We start from the raw sequence: 25,407 nt of genomic DNA on the forward strand, positions 1-25,407 counted from the left end.
GTAGTAAGTTCGTCGTATTCATGATTTCCTCTTCAAAGTGACATACCATACTTGTTATTTAACACAAAATGTCATTCATAATTTACGTTATTCACGAGCAGCTAGTTGAGAATATGTATGAACTTCAAATGACACGACGAACCGCCTCATTCTGCATATGGATTCAAACCCAGGTCATGCAAACTAAGATTTCGTGAGTGACGGAAATTAACAGTCATTCCTGACAAGGCATAAAGAGAGTGATATACCTCGATTTTAGACAGTATCAGTTAACAAATATCAACTTTAAATTACATAACGCAAACATTTTTAACGGACGCGAATTCCTACCCTGCATCTATTGTCCCTGTTAACGAACTACGAGAGATGTTAAATACTACTTCTTCACAAGTAAATTACTTGAAATGCAGTGAGGTAAAGCTTTGTGTTGGACAGGGATTCGAAACCAAAACCTAATCGGATTGTTATCGAAGCACAATCAACTTTGACATATCGGATTTTCTCGGTAGTAACTAGATGTATTAACTGAAATGACGAGACGAAACATTAATTTTTTCCTGCCCAGGACTCCAACCCGGCACGTATCGCTGTTATATTCTAGAGAAAAGGAACGTTAAGTATGGGTTTGTTACACCAGCAGCGATATGTGAGCATGTTTGAACTAGAAATAATATGATGAAGAGTTCAGTGCTGACTGAAAATCGAACCCCAAACATATCGTTCTTGACTACACACAAAGAGACAACAGTTACCGAATTCTTTTCCACCAGCAGTTCGGAATAACATCCTTGAACTTACAGTGATCTCGCAAATAGTTCCGTGTCTCACTGGCAGTCAAAAACGTCAGATATCGTTAGTGTTGACAACGAATGAAAATGCATTAAAAATAAAAATTATTATCCACCAGCAGATAGGTGTTCTCATGCTGGTGCTTCATAATACATAGTGAAAGCTTTAGTGCTGGGTCAGGATTCCAACCAATTCATGCGCAAAATATGGAAATGTTGAGGAATCTGGAGTTTTGAACAAACAAGTTGTAGTCGAGCTGTTTTGTCACGAAGAGATGAAATTCCGCGTTAAGGGCGGACTGAGGTGCATTGTTCAGAACCCGTTTTATCGACATACAGAAGCTCATATAAAAGATGGAATAAGTGTCCTGTGGCCATACACAGGGTTTGTTTCGTCACTAGAAATAAATAACAAGCCCCATGAACCATGGACCTTGCCGTTGGTGGGGAGGCTTGCGTGCCTCAGCGATGCAGATGGCCGTACCGTAGGTGCAGCCACAACGGAGGGATATCTGTTGAGAGGCCAGACAAACGTGTGGTTCCTGAAGAGGGGCAGCAGCCATTTTAGTAGTTGCAGGGGCAACAATCTGGATGATTGGCTGATCTGACCAAAACGGTCTTGCTGTGCTTGTACTGTGAACGGCTGAAAGCAAGGGGAAACTACAGCCGTAATTTTTCCCGAGGGCATGCAGCTTTACTGTATGGTTAAATGATGATGGCGTCCTCTTGGGTAAAATATTCCGTAGGTAAAATAGTCCCCTATTCGGAACTCCGGGCGCGGACTACTCAAGAAGACGTCCCTTCCAGGAGAAAGAAAACTGGCGTTCTACGGATCGGAGCGTGGAATGTCAGATCCCTTAATCGGGCAGGTAGATTTGAAAATTTAAAAAGGGAAATGGACTGGTTGAAGTTAGATATAGTATGAATTAGTGAAGTTCGGTGGCAGGAGGAACAAGACTTTTGGTCAGGTGAATACAGGGTTATAACTACAAAATCAAATAGGGGTAATGCAGGCGTAGATTTAATAATGAATAAAAAAATAGGAGTGCGGGTAAGCTACTACAAACAGCATAGTGAACGCATTATTGTGGCCAAGATAGACATGAAGCCCATGCCAACTACAGTAGTACAAATTTATATGCCAACTGGCGCTGCAGATGATGAAGAAATTGATGAAATGTATGATGAGATAAAAGAAATTATTCAGTTAGTGAAGGGAGACGAAAATTTCATAGTCATGCGTGACTGGAATTCGAGAGTAGGAAAAGGGAGCGAAGGAAACATAGTGGGTGAATATGGATTGGGGGACAGAATTGAAAGAGGAAGCCGTCTGGTAGAATTTTGCACAGAGCATAACTTAATTATAGCTAACACTTGGTTCAAGAATCATAAAAGAAGGTTAATACATGGAAGAATGCTGGAGATACTAGAAGGTATCAGATAGTTTATATAATGGTAAGACAGAGATTTAGGAACCAGGTTTTAAATTGTAGGACATTTCCAGGGGCAGATGTAGACTCTGACCACAATCTATTGGTTATGAACTGTAGAATAAAGCTGAAAAAAACACCAAAAGGGTGGGAATTTAAGGAAATGGGACCTGGATACACAGAAAGAACCAGAGGTTGTACAGAATTTCAGGGAGGGCATAAGAGAACAATTGATAGGAATGGGGGAAAGAAATACAGTAGAAGAAGAATGGGTAGCTCTGAGGGATGAAATAGTGAAGGCAGCAGAGGATCAAGTAGGTAAAAAGACGAGGGCTGGTAGAAATCCTTGGGTAACAGAAGAAATATTGAATTTTATTGATGAAAGGAGAAAATATAAAAACGCAGTAAAAGAAGCAGGCAAAAAGGAATACAAGCATCTCAAAAATGAGATCGACAGGAAGTGCAAAATGGCTAAGCAGGGATGGCTAGAGGACAAATGTAAGGATGTAGAGGCTTATCTCACTTGGGGTAAGATAGATACTGCCTACAGGAAAATTAAAGAGACCTTTGGAGAAACGAGAGCCACTTGTATGAATATCAAGAGGTCAGATGGAAACCCAGTTCTAAGCAAAGAAGGGAAAGCAGAAATGTGGAAGGAGTATATAGAGGATCTATACAAGGGCGATGTACTTGAGGACAATATTATGGAAATGGAAGAGGATGTAGATGAAGATGAAATGGGAGATACGATACTGCGTGAAGAGTCTGACAGAGCACTGAATGACCTGAGTCGAAACAAGGCCCCGGGAGTAGACAAAATTCCATTAGAACTACTGACGGCCTCGGGAGAGCCAGTCCTGACAAAACTCTACCATCTGGTGAGCAAGATGTATGAGACAGGCGAAATACCCTCAGACTTCGAGAGGAATATAATAATTCCAATATCAAAGAAAGCTGGTGCTGACAGATGTGAAAATTGCCGAACTATCAGTTTAATAAGTCACAGCTGCATAATACTAACCCGAATTCTTTACAGACGAATGAAAAACTAGTAGAAGCCTACCTCGGAGAAGATCAGTTTGGATTCCGCAGAAATGTTGGAACACGTGATGCAATACTGACCCTATGACTTATCTTAGAAACTAGATTAAGGAAAGGCAAACCTACATTTCTAGCATTTGTAGACTTAGAGAAAGCTTTTGACAATGTTGACTGGAATAATCTCTTTCAAATTCTAAAGGTGGCAGGGGTACGATACAGGGAGCGAAAGGCTATTTACAATTTGTACAGAAACCAGATGGCAGTTATAAGAGTCGAAGGGCATGAAAGGGAAGCAGCGGTTGAAAAGGGAGTGAGACAGGGTTGCACCCTATCCCCGATGTTATTCAATCTGTATATTGAGCAAGCAATAAGGGAACAAAAGAAAAATTCGGAGTAGGTATTAAAGTCCACGGAGAAAAAATAAAAACGTTGAGGTTCGCCGATGACATTGTAATTCTGTCAGACACAGCAAAGGATTTGAAAGATCTGTTGAACGGAATGGACAGGGTCTTGAAAGGAGGATATAAGATGAACATCAACAAAAGCAAAACGAGGATAATGGAATGTAGTCGAATTAAGTCGGGTGATGCTGAGTGAATTAGATTAGGAAATGAGACACTTAAAGTAGTAAAGGAGTTTTGCTATTTGGGGAGCAAAATAACTGGTGATGGTCGAAGTAGAGAGGATATAAAATGTGGACTGGCAATGGCAAGGAAAGCGTTTCTGAAGAAGAGAATTTTGTTAACATCGAGTATAGATTTAGGTGTCAGAGAGTCGTTTCTAAAAGTACACTCCTGGAAATTGAAATAAGAACACCGTGAATTCATTGTCCCAGGAAGGGGAAACTTTATTGACACATTCCTGGGGTCAGATACATCACATGATCACACTGACAGAACCACAGGCACATAGACACAGGCAACAGAGCATGCACAATGTCGGCCCTAGTACAGTGTATATCCACCTTTCGCAGCAATGCAGGCTGCTATTCTCCCATGGAGACGATCGTAGAGATGCTGGATGTAGTCCTGTGGAACGGCTTGCCATGCCATTTCCACCTGGCGCCTCAGTTGGACCAGCGTTCGTGCTGGACGTGCAGACCGCATGAGACGACGCTTCATCCAGTCCCAAACATGCTCAATGGGGGACAGATCCGGAGATCTTGCTGGCCAGGGTAGTTGACTTACACCTTCTAGAGCACGTTGGGTGGCACGGGATACATGCGGACGTGCATTGTCCTGTTGGAACAGCAAGTTCCCTTGCCGGTCTAGGAATGGTAGAACGATGGGTTCGATGACGGTTTGGATGTACCGTGCACTATTCAGTGTCCCTTCGACGATCACCAGTGGTGTACGGCCAGTGTAGGAGATCGCTCCCCACACCATGATGCCGGGTGTTGGCCCTGTGTGCCTCGGTCGTATGCAGTCCCGATTGTGGCGCTCACCTCCACGGCGCCAAACACGCATACGACCATTATTGGCACCAAGACAGAAGCGACTCTCATCGCTGAAGACGACACGTCTCCATTCGTCCCTCCATTCACGCCTGTCGCGACACCACTGGAGGCGGGCTGCACGATGTTGGGGCGTGAGCGGAAGACGGCCTAACGGTGTGCGGGACCGTAGCCCAGCTTCATGGAGACGGTTGCGAATGGTCCTCGCCGATACCCCAGGAGCAACAGTGTCCCTAATTTGCTGGGAAGTGGCGGTGCGGTCCCCTACGGCACTGCGAAGGATCCTACGGTCTTGGCGTGCATCCGTGCGTCGCTGCGGTCCGGTCCCAGGTCGACGGGCACGTGCACCTTCCGCCGACCACTGGCGACAACATCGATGTACTGTGGAGACCTCACGCCCCACGTGTTGAGCAATTCGGCGGTACGTCCACCCGGCCTCCCGCATGCCCACTATACGCCCTCGCTCAAAGTCCGTCAACTGCACATACGGTTCACGTCCACGCTGTCGCGGCATGCTACCAGTGTTAAAGACTGCGATGGAGCTCCGTATGCCACGGCAAACTGGCTGACACTGACGGCGGCGGTGCACAAATGCTGCGCAGCTAGCGCCATTCGACGGCCAACACCGCGGTTCCTGGTGTGTCCGCTGTGCCGTGCGTGTGATCATTGCTTGTACAGCCCTCTCGCAGTGTCCGGAGCAAGTATGGTGGGTCTGACACACCGGTGTCAATGTGTTCTTTTTTCCATTTACAGGAGTGTATGATCATTCCATTTTAAATCACTACTAATGCGTACTCCCAGATATTTTATGGTATTAACTGCTTCCAGTTGCTAACCTGCTATTTTGTAGCTAAATGATAAAGGGTCTATCTTTCTGTGTATTCGCAGCACATTACACTTGTCTACATTGAGATTCAATTGCCATTCCCTGCACCATGCGTCAATTCGCTGCAGATCCTCCTGCATTTCAGTACAGTTTTCCATTGTTACAACCTCTCGATACAACACAGCATCATCTGCAAAAACCCTCAGTGTACTTCCGATGTCATCCACTAGGTCGTTTATGTATATTGTGAATAGCAACGGTCCTATGACACTCCCCTGCGGCACACCTGAAATCACTCTTACTTCGGAAGACTTCTCTCCATTGAGAATGACATGCTGCGTCCTGTTATCTAGGAACTCCTCAATCCAATCACACAACTGGTCTGATAGGCCATATGCTCTTACTTTGTTCAGTAAACGACTGTGGGGAACTGTATCGAACGCCTTGCGGAAGTCAAGAAACACGGCATCTACCTGTGAACCCGTGTCTATGGCCCTCTGAGTCTCGTGGACGAATAGCGCGAGCTGGGTTTCACATGACCGTCTTTTTCGTAACCCATGCTGATTCCTACAGAGTAGATTCTAGTCTCCAGAAAAGTCATTATACTCGAACACAATACGTGTTCCAAAATTCTACAACTGATCGACGTTAGAGATATAGGTCTATAGTTCTGCACATCTGTTCGACGTCCCTTCTTGAAAACGGGGATGACCTGTGCCCTTTTCCAATCCTTTGGAACGCTACGCTCTTCTAGAGACCTACGGTACACCGCTACAAGAAGGGGGGCAAATTCCTTCGCGTACTCTGTGTAAAATTGAACTGGTATCCCATCAGGTCCAGAGGCCTTTCCTCTTTTGAGCGATTTTAATTGTTTCTCTATCCCTCTGTCGTCTATTTCGATATCTACCATTTTGTCATATGTGCGACAATCTAGAGAAGGAACTACAGTGCAATCTTCCTCTGTGAAACAACTTTGGAAAAAGACATTTACTATTTCGGCCTTCAGTCTATCCTCTGTTTCAGTAACATTTTGGTCACAGAGTGTCTGGACATTTTGTTTTGATCCACCTACCGCTTTGACATAAGACCAAAATATCTTAGGATTTTCTGCCAAGTCAGTACATAGAACTTTACTTTCGAATTCGTTGAACGCCTCTCGCATTGCCCTCCTCACACTACATTTCGCTTCGCGTAATTTTTGTTTGTCTGCAAGGCTTCTTGGCTATGTTTATGTTTGCTGTGAAGTTCCCTTTGCTTCCGCAGCAGTTTTCTAACTCGGTTGTTGTACCACGGTGGCTCTTTTCCATCTCTTACGATCTTGCTTGGCACATACTCATCTAACGCATTATGTACGACGGTTTTGAACTTTGTCCACTGATCCTCAACACTATCTGTACTTGAGACAAAACTTTTGTGTTGAGCCAACAGGTACTCTGAAATCTGCTTTTTGTCACTTTTTCTAAACAGAAAAATCTTCCTACCCTTTTTAATATTCCTATTTACGGCTGAAATCATCGATGCCGTAACCGCTTTATGATCGCTGATTCCCTGTTCTGCGTTAACTTTTTCAAATAGTTCGGGTCTGTTTGTCACCAGAAGGTCTAATATGTTATCGCCGCGAGTCGGTTCTCTGTTTAACTGCTCAAGGTAGTTTTCAGACAAAGCACTTAAAAAAATTTCACTGGATTCTTTGTCCCTGCCACCAGTTATGAACGTCTGAGTCTCCCAGTCTATATCCGGCAAATTAAAATCTCCACCCAGAACTATAACATGGTGGGGAAATCTACTCGAAATATTTTCCAAATTATCCTTCAGGTGCTCAGCCACAACAGCTGATGAGCCAGGGGGCCTATAGAGACATCCAATTACCATGTCTGAGCCTGCTTTAACCGTGACCTTCACCCAAATCATTTCACATTTCGGATCTCCGTCAATTTCCTTCGATACTATTGCACTTCTTATCGCTATAAACACGCCTCCCCCTTCACTGTCCAGCCTGTCTCTGCGGTATACATTCCAATCTGAGTTTAGGATTTCATTACAGTTTACGTCTGGTTTCAGCCAACTTTCTGTCCCTAGTACTATATGGGCGTTGTGACCGTTTATAAATGAGAGCAGTTCTGGGACCTTTCTGTAGACGCTCCTGCAGTTTACTATTAACACAATAATATTGTTATTCCCTGTTGCATTTTGCCTACTCCTACCTTGCCGCGTCTCAGGAGGAGCCTTGTCGGGCCTAATGAGAGGATTCTCTAATCTAAAAAAACCCCATGTGCACTCCACACGTACTCCGCTACCCTTGTAGCCGCTTCCGGCGTGTGGTGCACGCCTGACCTATTCAGGGGGACCCTACATTTCTCCACCCGATAGCGGAGGTCGAGAAATTTGCACCCCAGATCTCCGCAGAATCGTCTGAGCCTCTTGTTTAAGCCTTCCACTCGGCTCCAAACCAGAGGACCGCGATCGGTTCTGGGAACGATACTACAAATAGTTAGCTCTGAATTCACCCCGCGAGCGAGGCTTTCCGCCTTCACCAATTCCGCCAACCGCCTGTACGAACTGAGGATGACCTCTGAGCCCAGACGGCAGGAGTCATTGGTGCCGACATGAGCAACAATTTGCAGTCGGGTGCACCCAGTGCTCTCTATCGCCGCCGGTAGGGCCTCCTCCACATCTCGGATGAGACCCCACGGCAAGCAGACAGAGTGAACACTGGCCTTCTTCCCCGACCTTCCCGCTGTTTCCCTAAGGGGCTCCATCACCCGCCTAACGTTGGAGCTCCCAATAACTAATAAACCCCTCCTCCCCGTGTGCCTGCTCGGACCTTGCTGAAGGAGCAGCCACATGTCCACTCACAGGCAGAGCGGGCGATGCCACACGGCCAGCCTCCACATTGACCCTCCGCCTCTTGCGCCGCGAACGCCGCTGAACCCGCCTCTCCCCTTGGGGAGAGGGTGGCCCAACTGCGCCCAGTACCCGCGAAGATGTCTCGACAGCAGGGACAGTGGGTGAAGCATGTAACACCTGGGGTGTACCTTGCGACGCACCAGACTCCCCACTGCCGCTACACTCCGCGGCAGCAGCCTGAAGACGGCTGACCGCGGCCATCAACACGCTCAGCTGTTCGCGAACAGTGGCCAGCTCCTTCTGCGTCCGTACACAGCAGTCACACATCCTATCCATCCTAAGGAATCAATTTACTGAAGAGAGTTAATCAACCTTTAACTAGACTGCTAATTCACTAAAGGCGGCTGTTTATTCACTAAACTGTGGTTGCTAGCCACTTCTTGTAGAAAACAATGAAAATAGCACTACCTGGCTCTGGACTGTATTGAAAACAAACACTAGCACTACTGGCACTATGGTTGACTAAAGGGACTCTATCTGACTGTATTCAAAACAAAGACGAAATCTATGGAACATTATTAATAGCACCTGACAATTAAAGCTTTCTAAAAGCAAATACACACGGAAGAAGAAGTGACAAGTAAGAAAAATACAGTTAATACTTAAATTAAGGTAGCTCGCTGCACAGCAGATGTGAAGCAGACGGCAGTTACGACGACACCACCTCGTAAAACGGATGCTCCAGGAATGTTGAAAAAAAATAAAATAAATCCGAGGATCGCCCACATACTAGATGTGCTGCCGGTAATCTCCAGAGGCTGACTTGATAAAGTTACCCCCATGTCGCCTGTAGAACGCGAAGCATACAATATAAACTATCGGAATGAAAGCGCTCTAATGCTATTGTTATTACACGGCTGTGAGCTACAGTTGTTTGCCAAATAGTCTTATTAATAAAAAATCATTATTTTGTAGCAAACACATTTTTCACTTGTACTAGTTACAATGGTAAGAGCAGATGTTGGTCGTTAAGAAATCTACTACGAATTCACCTCTCACATATCGTTAGATCTTAGACAGCACTGCGTCTACGACATGGTCGTCGACGACGAATCCTAAATCAGGTAATACCAGAGCCTAATACTTCTGGGAGGAAAGGTAGCAGAGTCTACCTGCACAACGATATTTTATTAAGTCGATTGTAGTAGAAAGAGACGTTCAGAGACAAACATGCAGTAACGTGCGTCATGTTTACCGTCGTGAGGGAAGTAATTAAAGAATTCGTTGTATGTAGTGTTAAATTGTGACTGATGTTTCGTAAGACAGCCTCGCACACTGTGTCTTAGGACGAAGGGATAAAAAAGGAAAAAAAAGAGCTTTAACAACCAATATGTTTTATAAGGTTGCTGTCCAACTTCGTTGCTGTGTCTCTAATTGCTTACAGTGTAAGAGAGAAGAGCGTCCTAATTTCTCTTATCTTACGTTTGCTGCGAATGTCGGTTCACAATAGTGTTTTCGAGTGTGTTGTTGGTTGACCCTACCAGTATCAAGTCCAGCATTACGTCACAGATATTTTGGAGAAATCTCCCGCGTATTAAGGAATGTGTTATATAATTCCTGTAACCAATAAAAAATTTACTCCTATGAGTTTGGTCAGAAACTTTATAAAACATTTTGGTTGATCACATCTCCGTTTTCTACTTTGCAAAAAACATTGTGTGAGCCTGTCTTGTGATGCATCGATTGGTAATTTAATACTACATCGCTGTCAGAACGCATTTTAATGACTGCCCTTATGATGGCAACCATGACGCAAACCACTGCACGTATCTCTCAGAACATTTCTTTCTGGTACAATCGACTTAACAAAGTCTCGCTGTGCAAGTAGACTCTGCTACCGTTCCTCCCAGAATTATTAGGCTCCGATATTAACTGATTTGCGATTCGTCATCGACGACCGTGCTGTAGACGGGGTTGCTATCGCAGCTCTAACGAAGTGTGAGAGGTGGATTCGTAGTAGAATCTTTGCGTCACATACCTGCTGATGTTATTGGGACTAGTGCAACTATGGAAGGATTTTTCTACTAAATAATGATTTTGTTGTTAATAAATCTAAATAGTTTAATCCTGTAGCTCACTGACGTGTAATAAAATTATATTAGAACTTTTTTATTCCGAGGATCTGTACTGCCTGCTTTACGTTCGACAGGTGACGCAGTGGTAGCTTTATGAAGCCGGCCTCTGGAAATTACCAGTTCCATATCTAGTATGTGGGCGATCTTCTGATCCTGTTCTTTTCAATCGTCCTGGAGCATCTGTATTGAGAGTCGTTATGATTTTATCAGGCATTCGCACGTGTTGCTAACCGTTTGACTAGAACAGAGGTTGGCGATTTCCCTCCATCACACAGTGTGCATAAGACTTTCGCTGCGGTTACTGGAGCCATTGAGATTGCCCTTTCCTGTGACTGGTGAGCACATGTACGGAAATGTGTTGCACGGTCGAAATCAGGTCAGTATTTCAAGGCCTATCCGGAGGCTCACAGCGATGATGTCGGCTCTCGTGGTTCCTGGGTCTTTAGCAGTGGCAGATATGAGCATCATCTTCTCATAAATATGGCGTTGATTGCACTGTTACCAGATATGTGCAACTAGCTTTCCAGCGGTCACTGTGCATGTGTGGTTTGCATTTTTAATCACGTTGATAACTGTTATATGTAGAATCGATTTATCGGTATAAGATGCTTGGTCTCTCAGATCGTGTTACATAAAATCTTAATATCTGTGAGTCTCACAATTTGTATGTAGGATGAATTTATCTTTACTGTGCTGTGGCATTGCCCAGTTTAGTTTGCTTGTGGTGGAGTTGCACATGCTTCCAGTTACTTACGAGTCTTATAGAGACGTTGTATACTAATACTGCGAGGGTTACGTGTCTGGTAGATGTATCTCACTGTCAACGTTGTCCTAGTACTGCATTTAGTCGCTAATTTTTTCCCAATACGCCCTGTGTGGATCACGTATAGTACAGGATACCTCTGTGGCACCAGTCCTACTCAGGTATGGATAATACTCATTATTAATGCACAGATAAGTTTCCGGGCAGATACAGTATTGTAATTGCTGTACAGCGTGTGTCTTTGGGACTATATGGATCAACCGAAATTACGTAACACACTCGGATTTTCACGTGGTTAATATATAAGGCTCACTGTAACTTCGCATACAGTTAGAGGGAATGTTTTTTTACTAGTCTACTTTCCACCTGGAAAGCTGCCTGTGTGAAAGACGAGTCACCCATTCTAGTTTCAAAGCCTGACGGTTGGAGGGTGAAGGGGGGAGGGAATTAATAGGGGTTGATCCTGATGATATGGGGGGGGGGGGGGGGTGCTTGGCGCTTAAGCTATCAGCAACCATTATCCACAACACAAAGTAAGCCATATATTACCTCTGCTGAGAGTGAAGGAGTCTTCGAGCTACAACTCGTTTGCCTAGATATTCCGTACAGCGGTTATCGAGGGATGGCGATGGGATTGTCTGGGGCTTAAACTGTCGGCAACAGTTATCTGCAAAGACGTTGTCGAGTTGCGACAGGTTAAGTTGTGGGGGGGATGCCTCCTCCCTTAGTCATTGAGCGTGATTTGTGCCACCAACTAAGCAGGAGGTGATTACACATACGTATTGTTTAAATTTTTCTATCATTCCTGGGGAGTTGGTCTGGCGTAGTGTTAAACAGACATGTGGATCTTGCCAAACGCTACCTGGTGGTCGCAATCGTACGAAGATTTCCATACCGTAGCGGCATTATCAAAGGGGGAGAGCCGTGTGTATTTTCAGCAGTCTTTGGGTCTCCCACCGACGTCATTGATTCTGTGTGCCATTATCATCTTGAGTGGGAGATTCCTCTGCCAGGACTGATACAGCGGCAATGTCACCCAACAAAACGGAGAGAATTATACGGAAGTTTTATCGATCTTTGTTGGGTACTGTGTTCGGAAGCATCGGCGTTCTTGGCTACACACCAACTCGTCGGAGTCTGAGGGGCGTTGCACCCTCCAGAAGGTGACATGAAGGTAAATTTTCTACCACTGTGCTACAAGTACCCTATCTGTGATGGAGGCATCAGAATTTTACTATGACGTCACAAAATCTAGTACTGTGTTGTTGCATTTCTTATACAATATCTTTCGTTATAAATTTGCTTAGAGAATTCTCTATGACGACACTGTTTCTACCAACACGTTCGTTTCTAACGCTATGACGTCACACACTGGCAATGGAGCGATGGGTTAACAATTATACATAAATCGGGACCATGCCGACAACATAACGACGTCGGCACGACGCAACGCGACTTGTAACGCAATTGGACGGGGCGTGACACGACGCGACGTGATACTGTTATGCGACGTTGTGACGTCGTGATGTGACGTCGTGTCATGATGTTCACACATAACTCGCGTGATTAGATACAGTGCGCAAAACCTGCGGTAAATACAGAGAAAACACATAAATCTGACAATAATTACACATCTGTATGGGTGTGGTGTCTTCAAGTGCCCCCAAATAGTAAAGTGTTACTAACAAATAGACTTCCAGTGACGTAATGTGTTTTAAGAAACAGACTCGGCCTAACCAGGTAGTGTCCAGCTGTAGAGTAACTTGTCGTGCCCAAGTGTCATAACTATAAAAGATGGAGTTTGGGAGGTGTGTCTCAGTATCAGTGATATCTTATTCTGCATTGTGATCGGCTGAGAGCATCATGAATTCGACGCGACGTCGGCAACCGTCTTGTGGAATAGGACAATATATATCAAATCGTGGTAAGCCCAGTAAAAATACGAGAATGAAAGAAAAGTAAGTAAAATTGAGAAAAATACGAAAAAGGTGTAACATTGAGAATAATTACACAACAGTCTATTGTGACGGTAGAAACCCACGTTACTAGATGAACAGGTCCAGTATGCAAGGATTGCTTTGTGAAGAGCGAGTGCGCGACATGGTTCGCCATTCGCGGAAGCGCGTGGATAGCCCGTGCGAGATTTGCAACGTGTCGGCGGAATGTCTCCGCCGCCGGGCAGCCACGTGGCCCGCAGCTTGGGGCATTGTTTGGTTTTTCGCGCATTACACGAAAACTATGTAGCGGTGAAGAGCGATGCGGCAGTGGATTGTGGTCAGCAATATGCACCTTCTGAAGGATCGATCTTTATTTTAAGTCACGAGGCGCAAAAGTTATAGTAACTTAAAAATTGTTCAATATCTCGGATATTGAAAAATTAATAAAAATAGTAAATAACAACTTAAAGGGATGAGCGAGCGCTCATTAAAAACGTCTCGTCATAGCGGATCGAGTGCCGTAGTCATATGTTAAGATTCATAAATAATTAAGCACGTAAAAAGCAATAAACAAAGTTTGATGGGAAATTGTTTATAAAATTCAATAGCAAATTCATTACGTAAGGAACGGCACTATATAATTTTTTGGGTGGTCTCACACTTAGTTCAAACTAGTCAAGTTATGCTATACACTTAACTTGCAATAGTTTTCATTGTTTGCAAATTATTATTAACATATTTCGTCCATAATTAATTAATTATTATAGATATGAAGATGTTGAGCAGCGAAATGTGTAGATCGCTATAGATTATGTCTAAAAACAGTGTTATATGCAGTTCTATGTTAAAACTTTGCAGCACAGATGTAAACAAACAAATTTGCGCTAAGTGGCGAAATTTTGGAAAAACTAAAACTTGATTTACGGGCGATAGAATAATCCTAGTTATTAATGTAACATGGTAACTAAGATGTACTTTTGAGCGCGGTTCCAATGGTGTACTTATTTCTGTTGAGGGATGTATGAGTCAAAATTTGTAACCTTAACTGGTGAGGATTGGTACTTGCATATACAAGGGGGGTTAGACTTCAGAGCACATAAGAAGGGCTTATTTCAATAGTGGTATAAGTCCATTACCTCCACTCTTCTGTCTATAATGCTTCTCAAATTAATGGTCCAAACAAACAGAAAGAAAGGTTCATCTCCAGCAAGAAGCCATATGCTTGAATATTTCTGGTATCACAACTGCAGATTTTTCAGCGCTCTTTAACTTTAGGACTCTGTATCTCAGAATGAACAAAAATATACTTGTACTACTGCTGAAATAAGCCCTTCATATAAACGAGCGCCCATCTTGGCGCAAGATTGGAAACCGTCTGACGTTAACTCACGACTACAGACTGCACTCGGAGTGGCAGAGCCTTGGCTGGTGAAATGGCGTATTAGAGTAAACGTGGACAGGTGCGAAGCCGTTCTGTTCACTAGAAGACCGAAACTACTGCGCAAACATCAACTCTGCAACCCTATAACACTACATGCACCTCCAATACGTTTCCGCGAGAAGGTCAAACACCTCGGTTTCTGGGTGGACCGGAAACTACTCTGGGGGGACCACATTCCACACGTGACCAACAAAGCAAACGCGAGGCTCAAACAACTCTACCCTACGCTTAACAGGCGTAGCACACTGAATAGGACGGTGTCCAGGCCCATGTACATGACACTTATTCGACACCTCATGACATACGCAGCCAATATCTGGGAATACGCTGCGCACAGACGCCTATGCCGTCTGCGGTTCATACAGAACAAAGTACTCAGAGTCATAAGCAACGCTCCGCGCTACACACGCACCGCGTTTCTTCACCGGGAATATCGTCTAGATACCATCTTGCAGGTATCAAAAAAATGGTTCAAATGGCTCTGAGCACTATGGGACTTAGCATCTATGGTCATCAGTCCCCTAGAACTTAGAACTACTTAAACCAAACTAACCTAAGGACGTCAAATAACCCCCAGTCATCACGAGGCAGAGAGAATCCCTGACCATGCCGGGAATCGAACCCGAGAACGCTACCGCACGACCACGAGCTGCGGACTTACAGGTATCCCAAAAACTGTCCACACGACTGTACAGTAACACGAGACACTCGCGTAACCCGTTTATCCTTTCTCTGAGTAACTACGATGGAAACATAAGAGACCAAAGACACTATTAGCAGGAAACTAAACATCTATGGTCCACAGCACGCTAACACGACAGTACTGGTGAACCTCTGCAACACAGCTACTACTGGCAACCCCAGAAGCTCGACCCGCTGGGTTCCCGGGTTCGATTCCCGACGGGGTCAGGGATTTTCTCTGCCTCGAGATGACTGGGTGTTGTGTGCTGTCCTTAGGTTAGTTAGGTTTAAGTAATTCTATGTTCTAGGGGACTGATGACCATAGATGTTAAGTCCCATAGTGCTCAGAGACATTTGAACCATTTTTTTGCTCGACCCGCCGAAAAACAGGCAGTCGCAAGGAATCCGTACTGTACACAGCACGCAAACCAGTCGCACACACCCTACACTGTGAGCTAATCTATGACCGATCGCCCACTAATGTATGACGACCTTGAATTGTTACAGGGGCGCAGCAGCTGCAGCAGGCCCTCCAACGAGCTTCCGCGATGACAAAGGTAACGATGCACGATACCTCGCACTAACATAACCACACCTTGTGTGTACTGTCGCAGCTAGCAAGCCGCTACTGCCCTTACTACAAGTCCCACTGTCGCAGAGGTTTTATCCCCTTGGCGCTTACTTTGGAACTTTTCTCCCTCTGCCTTTACAAACCGCTACCCTTCCATCGCTTTTGTCCACTTTCTGTCTCCTGATGGACCATGTCAATGAGTAATCCTGCCCAGACGCATGGATAACATCACGGACTGCATCCTGTTACGATTTCATAACTAACATGTAATACGGAGGTGACAGTAGAACTTATGGTATGGTCACCACGTTGATGTGGGCGTGGACGGTTCCCATCCCATATAAATATGGCCGGGGGTTAGTCGTTGGCGAGTGGTTAGGTAGTTGGCCGGTGGGTGGCGAGCGAGCCCCACTTGTGGGTGGCCCATGTGGTCGTTTGAGTAAGACTTTTTCGCACCGATTTATTTCGACATTGCATATTGTTTAATAGTGCAAGTGTGAAAACATATATTTGGTGAACTGGAAGTGCTGCGATAATTTGTATGAATACGAATTACGAGGTATACATCGGCGTAAGTGAACATGTGGCGGTCTGTGATTTCGTGCCAAAACTGTTAGAACAAAGAGGACAGTGAGACTTGTGGTTCTGTTCGAATTAATTGAGTAATTTTCGATTATAGCAGTCTACATTACTGCAATTTGGGGCTCGGAGTCAAATTATTATTAAAGTCAAACAGTAAACCGTCTCACCAGTTCTAATTTCATTGAGCGAAAGAAAAGGACGACGCCTGTGGTGTCACCGCCAGACACCACACTTGCTAGGTGGTAGCCTTTAAATCGGCCGCGGTCCGTTAGTATACATCGGACCCGCGTGTCGCCACTATCAGTGATTCCAGACCGAGCGCCGCCACACGGCAGGTCTAGTCTAGAGAGACTCCCTAGCGCTCGCCCCAGTTGTACAGCCGACTTTTCTAGCGATGGTTCACTGCCTACATACGCTCTCATTTGCAGAGACGACAGTTTAGCATAGCCTTCAGCTACGCCATTTCCTACGACCTAGCAAGGCGCCATATCCAGTTACTATAATCTGAACAGATAATATCGTGAATCATGTACCGTCAAGAGCGGAGTTCATCATTAATGGATTAAAGTTGTGTATCAAGATAATTACGTCCGCTTTCTGAATTCTAATTCCTTGTCATGTTCCAGACCACATGTCAGTATAGTTCTTCCCTCCTCACGCCAGCCTGCGTGAGCTAAAACGCGTGAATTTCGGCCTCCTCTAGCAACACGGTGTTGGCTCTTCTGCTAACACTACATTGGCGACGAGTGTAAAAATGGTGTTCTTATGTATACTGCCCTGATTTAATTGTGTAATTGGTTCGCCAAAATCTCCAGATGTACTGTCTGAATTTTATCGCTTACAGAATCAGTAGACGTAGGCATTACTGGATGCCCTTGGACAGCTCGTCCAGGGTCAACGTGCAATGCAAAACGATGCAGCAGCCGCCGCTCCACCGCTAACGCAGCCACAACACGCCATTGCACCGACTTTCAGACCTTTTGATGCTGCACTGGAAAGCTGTACGGAGTGGTCACGCCAATTTGGATTCCATCTCGCTGCCTACAGAATTCAACGTAACGAGCGGCATCCTTTTATTTTGTCGTCCGTCGGTGTGCACACCTACCTTGTGATAGTCAAATTATTTCCCCGACACGTCGTAGCAACTCTGTCCTACGACGAAATTTTGTCTGCATTAGATGCATATTTCAAACAATCAGTCAATGTAGTTGCGAAACGGTATACCTTCTTTTGTACAAAACGTACGGCAGGTCAGACTAATTGGCAGTGGGATGCAACCTTGCAAGGCCTTACTAGGGATTGTGCTTTTGAGTGTCAATGTGGACTCCCATATTCAGATACTATGGTACGTGATGCAATTGCCCAGAACGTTTCTGATTTCCGTTTAAGGGAACAGATTTTGAAACTAGTCAATTCCTCCCTTCAACAAATGATGGACATATTGAATCGGCAGGACACACTTGACTTTGCTCAGGAATCATTTGAAACTTCGCCAGAAGTGTGACAGATTAACCGGCCCGCCGGGCGAGCTGCACGGAGCACTAAACAGCCCTCGCGCCCGGCCGCGTCGCTGCCGCAAGGCTCTCAGCCACGGGTGCCACGCCAGCAAGCAAATGCAGTGATCAAACATTGCCTGCGGTGCGCTACTAAGCATTCGCGTGAGAATTGCCCGTCACGCCAAGCTATTTGCTTTTACTGTCATAAAAAAAGAGATGTTCAGAGTGTTTGCCAGAAAAACCTCGGATAGGAAACTCCAAACCATTCCATGCCCTTTGGTTCGCGCCGGAATCGGAATCCACCCAAGGATACTCTGGCTCGTGAAGCTTCGCCCATGGACATTGATGTCGTTCTTTATACTCCGCCCAGTGCCACTCTCTAACAGTGACTGTGTTCGTCCCACAAATATTGTGCGTCGACATCGGCGGAACTCCCGTCAAGTCGCAAGTGAGTTTGTACCAGTGTCAGTTCACGTTGCACAAGACAGTCGCTCTTGTCGTCAGCAGGATAATAAACTTTTTGCAGACTTGGACATTAACGGCTAAGTGATACCATTCCAGCTCGATACCGAAGCTGCAGTTTCACACATCAATCAAGACACTTACAAACTGCTGGGCACACCTCCGTTGCGTGCCACAAATGTTCAGATAAATAGCTATTCAGGTCAGGATATCCCTGTGTTAGGACAGTGCAGCCTTCTTGCAACATACAAAGGACAAACAAAGCTTGTCATTTGACGTCCTACATTCTTCTTCTGCAGTGAACTTGTTTGGTTTAGATTTATTTCAGTTGTTTAACTTGTCTATAGTGAACCAGGTCCTATCAGTGATCCAGACTGGGCCTTCAGACAGTGTTTCTCGTCTATGTAAAGAATTTGCAGACATTTTTGCACCGGGCCTCGGTTGCACTAAGAACTATAAAGCATATTTGGAACCGAAAGTAAACGCGCAACCGAAAGTTTTCAGAGTGCGCAATGTTCCCCACACATTGCGTGATGAGGTTGCAAAAACATTACACGATTTGGAATCATAAGATGTAATTGAACGTGTGCAGGCTTCTCTCTGGGCATCACCCTTAGTAATTTTGCCAAAACCTTCAGGAAAATTGAGACTTTGTGTGGAATTCAACGCAACAGTGAATCCACAACTAGTGATTGTAACTTTTCCTTTACCCCGCCCGGTAGATCATTTTGACAAACTGTGCCCGGGCAAATACACTCCTGGAAATTGAAATAAGAACACCGTGAATTCATTGTCCCAGGAAGGGGAAACTTTATTGACACATTCCTGGGGTCAGATACATCACATGATCACACTGACAGAACCACAGGCACATAGACACAGGCAACAGAGCATGCACAATGTCGGCACTAGTACAGTGTATATCCACCTTTCGCAGCAATGCAGGCTGCTATTCTCCCATGGAGACGATCGTAGAGATGCTGGATGTAGTCCTGTGGAACGGCTTGCCATGCCATTTCCACCTGGCGCCTCAGTTGGACCAGCGTTCGTGCTGGACGTGCAGACCGCATGAGACGACGCTTCATCCACTCCCAAACATGCTCAAGGGGGGGGCAGATCCGGAGATCTTGCTGGCCAGGGTAGTTGACTTACACCTTCTAGAGCACGTTGGGTGGCACGGGATACATGCGGACGTGCATTGTCCTGTTGGAACAGCAAGTTCCCTTGCCGGTCTAGGAATGGTAGAACGATGGGTTCGATGACGGTTTGGATGTACCGTGCACTATTCAGTGTCCCCTCGACGATCACCAGTGGTGTACGGCCAGTGTAGGAGATCGCTCCCCACACCATGATGCCGGGTGTTGGCCCTGTGTGCCTCGGTCGTATGCAGTCCTGATTGTGGCGCTCACCTGCATGGCGCCAAACACGCATACGACCATCATTGGCACCAAGGCAGAAGCGACTCTCATCGCTGAAGACGACACGTCTCCATTCGTCCCTCCATTCACGCCTGTCGCGACACCACTGGAGGCGGGCTGCACGATGTTGGGGCGTGAGCGGAAGACGGCCTAACGGTGTGCGGGACCGTAGCCCAGCTTCATGGAGACGGTTGCGAATGGTCCTCGCCGATACCCCAGGAGCAACAGTGTCCCTAATTTGCTGGGAAGTGGCGGTGCGGTCCCCTACGGCACTGCGTAGGATCCTACGGTCTTGGCGTGCATCCGTGCGTCGCTGCGGTCCGGTCCCAGGTCGACGGGCACGTGCACCTTCCGCCGACAACTGGCGACAACATCGATGTACTGTGGAGACCTCACGCCCCACGTGTTGAGCAATTCGGCGGTACGTCCACCCGGCCTCCCGCATTCCCACTATACGCCCTCGCTCAAAGTCCGTCAACTGCACATACGGTTCACGTCCACGCTGTCGCGGCATGCTACCAGTGTTAAAGACTGCGATGGAGCTCCGTATGCCACGGCAAACTGGCTGACACTGACGGCGGCGGTGCACAAATGCTGCGCAGCTAGCGCCATTCGACGGCCAACACCGCGGTTCCTGGTGTGTCCGCTGTGCCGTGCGTGTGATCATTGCTTGTACAGCCCTCTCGCAGTGTCCGGAGCAAGTATGGTGGGTCTGACACACCGGTGTCAATGTGTTCTTTTTTCCATTTCCAGGAGTGTATTTTTCGAAGCTGGACCTAGCAGATGCGTACTTGCAAATACCGGTGGACGAAAAATCCCAGCGCGGTTTGGTGGTTAACACGCATCTTGGGTTGTATCGATTCAAACGACTGCCATTCAGGTGTGCCTCCACACCTGCATTGTTTCAGCGATATCTACAAACTGTTAGTTTGTCGGTCCCTACTGCATCAAACTATCTGGACGATATTGTGATCTCCGGGAAGACGGAAGACGGACATTTAGTCAATCTCAGAACATTATTTCAGGTCTTGTGACAAAATGGTCTTTACTTATGGAAAGACAAATGTGTGTTTTTTGCTCGTGACTTGCCATAACTGGGACATGTACTCAATGCCCAAGGCATACATCCCAGTCGCACGCACCTCCGTGCCATACAAGACTTGCCTTCCCCGCAGAATGTGAAGCAGCTCCGGGGTGTGCTGGGAAAAATAAACTATCACCGATATGTGCCGCATGCCTCTTCCATTTCAACTCCGCTTCATCGCTTACGCCGTAAACGTGTTCCGTTCGTCTGGACGACGGAATGCGAACGCGCCTTTCGCCAGTTGAAATCGGCGTTGCTTTCCAATACTTTCCCTACGCCATTCGATCCCCGGAAGCCCCTTTTGTTGATGGTGGATGCATCGGATTTCGGGATCGGTGCTGTGCTTGCGCACAAAGATGGTTCGCACGATCGCCCTATTGCTTTTGCGTCCAAATTGCTCTCGTCTGCGCAACGAAATTATTCACAGATCGAGAAAGAAGCATTGGCTCACGGCTCACGTATTTGGTGTTACAAAGTTTCATGATTTCTTGTATGGACGTCACTTTACCATCATCACAGACCACAAACCTTTGACATCGCTTTTCATCCGACCAAGCCTGTACCTCCACTTACAACGCAGAAATTCATTCGCTGGTCTATTTTCCTCTCGCAGTACCGCTTCGATATCTTGAATCGGTCCACTGCTAAGCACGGAAACGCAGATGCGTTGTCCCATTTGCCCGTTGCTGAGGATAGAGCATTCGATTCCTCCGAACTTGCTTGCATGTTCATTGGTTCGGAAACCGATGACGTGGTCGAATCGATTCCGATTGATTTTCGTCGGGTAGCTACAGCCACAGCTGCCGACCCTGTCCTTGCTACCGTTCTGCGTTTTGTTGCTACGCAATGGCCATTGTCAAAGTCACGGATCGGGGATCCGTTGGTTCGCCGATTTTTCGCTCACAAGGAGAGAATTTTTGTACGACGTGGTGTTTTGCTGTTGCGTTCTGATAATAATCAGTTCAGGGTCGTGGTCCCACGTTCGTTACAGTCCTCTGTCTTAACGCTTCTCCACCAAGGACATTGGGGTATAGTGAGAACGAAACAACTTGCTCGTCAGCACAGTACATGGTTCGGAATCGATGCCGCGATTACGGATATGTACTCTTCTTGCATGGTGTGTGCCGAACAACAATCAGCACCATCGTGGAAATTCTTTGCATGGCCAAAAGCCACTTTTCCTTGGCAACGCGTACACATCGATTTTGCTGGTCCATTCTGGAATGCTCGATGGTTGGTTAATTATCCTTTTGTTGCCCGGATGTCTTGCACGACATCATCTGCCACCATCCAAGCGTTATCTCCTATCTTTTGCATTGGAGGCCTTCCACAGACAATTGTTTCCGACAATGGCCCACAATTCATGTCCGTAGAATTTCAGTCATTCTGCAAGGCCAATGGTATTAAACATCTGACTTCCGCGCCGTTTTCGCCACAGTCATACGCTGCTGCTGAACGATTGGTCAGGACTTTCAAGTCACAGATGTTGAAGTTGAAAGAGTCTCATTCTCGGGAGGACGTGTTAATGCTCTTTTTGTCCTCGTATCGCTCTCAGCCCCGAGATGGTTGCTCGCCGGCTGAGTTGCTCCACGGTCACCCTCATCGAACCTTGATGTCTTTGCTACATCCGCCGCATCAGGTTCCTGTCCAGCGGCAGACACCTGCTTTTGCCCCAGGCGACGTCGTCTACTACCGCCACTATCGAGGTTCACGGCATTGGCTCGAAGGGCGCATTCTTCGCTGCCTCGGACGCGCTATGTATTAGGTTTTGGGGGCCTCTGGTGAGGTGCGCCGGCATCTCAATCAGCTGCGCCTCTGTCGTCGCACGTGATCTGCCGCTCCCCGTCTGCTTTCAGCGGCGGTGCCGTCCGGTCAGCGCCCCGGGACCCGTCTACTGGCACGCCTCAGCCCCAGGTGTTACCGACGCTGCCTTCCATTTCGCCCCATGGCGACGCGCCGCCGCCGCCTGTTCTCCTGCCGGCGACGACCGCAGTGGACGGGTCGCTGCAGCCGCTTGGGGCCCCCCTGGGTCACGTGCCGCCGATCGCTGCCCGGGACCAGTTGTCTTCCGCCATGGAACTCTTGCCCGCTCCGGACCATATGTCGTCTTCGCCCGTCGGGTGCCCTGGCCCGATGGAGGTCGACCCTTCGGCCCCTCTTGTCTCTCTACGGGCGCATACACCGCATGTTGGCGTGCACCCTGGTGTAGGTTTTCAGGCGTTCCCTAGCTCCCGGCGGTCCGAATGGCAGGGTGCGGGTGGCACAGCATCGCCTGTTGTTAGGCTCCCCACCTCGTCGCATATGTCAACATGGGGTCCTCCCCACGGCGGCCGGAGGCCTTATACCACAACCGTCCGCCGATTTGCGGGGAAGGAATGTGGTGTCACCGCCAGACACCACACTTGCTAGGTGGTAGCCTTTAAATCGGCCGCGGTCCGTTAGTATACGTCAGACCCGCGTGTCGCCACTATCAGTGATTCCAGACCGAGCGCCGCCACACGGCAGGTCTTGTCTAGAGAGACTCCCTAGCGCTCGCCCCAGTTGTACAGCCGACTTTGCTAGCGATGGTTAACTGTCTACATACGCTCTCATTTGCAGAGACGACAGTTTAGCATAGCCTTCAGCTACGCCATTTGCTACGACCTAGCAAGGCGCCATATCCAGTTACTATAATCTGAAAAGATAATATCGTGAATCATGTACCGTCAAGAGCGGCGTTCATCATTAATGGATTAAAGTTATGTATCAAGATAATTACGTCCGCTTTCTGAATTCTAATTCCTTGTCATGTTCCAAACCTCACGTCAGTATAGTTCTTCCCTCCTCACGCCAGCCTGCGTGAGCTAAAACGCGTGCATTTCGGCCTCCTCTAGTAACACGGTGTTGGCTCTTCTACTAACACTACAACGCCAATAAATAGTTACGATAAAAACTAAATTGTACTGTGCGTGAAAAATGATTTTGCTAAAATAATTGCCTACTCTTTGTTCCCTAGCATAAACTGTGCTCGTGTCTGAGTGAATATTAATTCAAAAACTGTAACTAATGCGCGGGTGTGGAACAGTGTACTAATGCACCAAGTGTGGAAATCATCCCCTGATACTTACGTGAGAGCCAAAATTTGCACTAACATTTCTTAACGAACAATTGCTGTAATTCAATACAAGTAGAGACATGAACAGACTGCGCGATTATCGATGATTCACTGTAATCGCACAAACCTTCCAAGTACGAGGGATGTGGAATGATCACATAAATCTGGCCATGGCTAATGGACAAATCAGATTCAGATATATTTGCAGGATCAATCGGAAGTGAGATTCATATACGGATTAGTTCGTCTATAGAACCTAGAGTAGACCGATTCTTGAACATTATTCGTAAGTTTAGGACGTTGACCAAGTTGTGCTAACGAAACAGACCGAAAAGATTAAGAGCTGCCCAATTCGTCACGGTATGTATACGAAGCGTGCGAATGTCACAAACATGCTCAAAAACTGCTGTGGGTGACGTTGCATGAAATGCATTTTGCGTCACGGAGATTCTCAATCATAAAATTCCTAGCGTCCATGTTCAAACACAAGTCAACAGGCGTATTACATAGTATCTCGCGAAATAATCACTATGCTCGAATTAGAGAAGCTGAGGCTCATAGACAGTCTTTCTTCTCGCGTGTTACCCACTTCTCCCAACCCCCCCCCCCCCCACCCTCCTTCCAAGACAACAAATATACGCTTGTGGAGAAGGGGGGAACTATAAATCCAGTTTGCCACACAGCCCTCGCTGGTTTTCTGTGTACAGATGTAAATCATGCGCTGTCTTTCCTACGTCACTAACGAGGATCCCACTATTCTACAACTTTACTGCGACACGAATTCAAATATTTTGTAAAATTGTATTAAGCGATTCCAAGGATTTGATACATTTGAAACTGCTAATACCGAAAATATCTCCAGGCTCTCACAAAATTCTTATTAAATTTTACATCGAAAGTTCCACAGTACTAGTTTCATTCATTTCCTCCTTGTCTATAATCACTCGCAAAGTATATAGCCCTAAATGACTGACAGAAAGTCAGTTTCACTTACGTGTCGAGGATAAAAAGCAATAACATTTTCACAAAGACTCGGTTTAATTGTCGTCTACAAAATATTTTCTCTGAAATTGGCTTCTTCCTTTCCATTGTGAAGCATCTCATATACACTGACAATACCCATATTCCATGTCTGAGTGCACACTCAAATGTTCAATTACCCGCCAGAGTTGGCAGTTGCATGTACTGGTGATGTTCGGATCCGTAATTTTCTCACAATCTCGTTTTCGCCTGTTATATTAAAAACGAGTCACTTGGTTTGGGGTGTGGGTTGCGCAAAAAAAGAAAATTAAAGCAGCCTATGAGTTATACTTACGTTTTATGAAAATGTTTCGACGATATAATGCCCATTCGGAATA

This window comes from Schistocerca cancellata, chromosome 4 (genome assembly GCF_023864275.1).
Source record: "Schistocerca cancellata isolate TAMUIC-IGC-003103 chromosome 4, iqSchCanc2.1, whole genome shotgun sequence".
NCBI classification, from domain to species: Eukaryota; Metazoa; Arthropoda; class Insecta; order Orthoptera; family Acrididae; genus Schistocerca; species Schistocerca cancellata.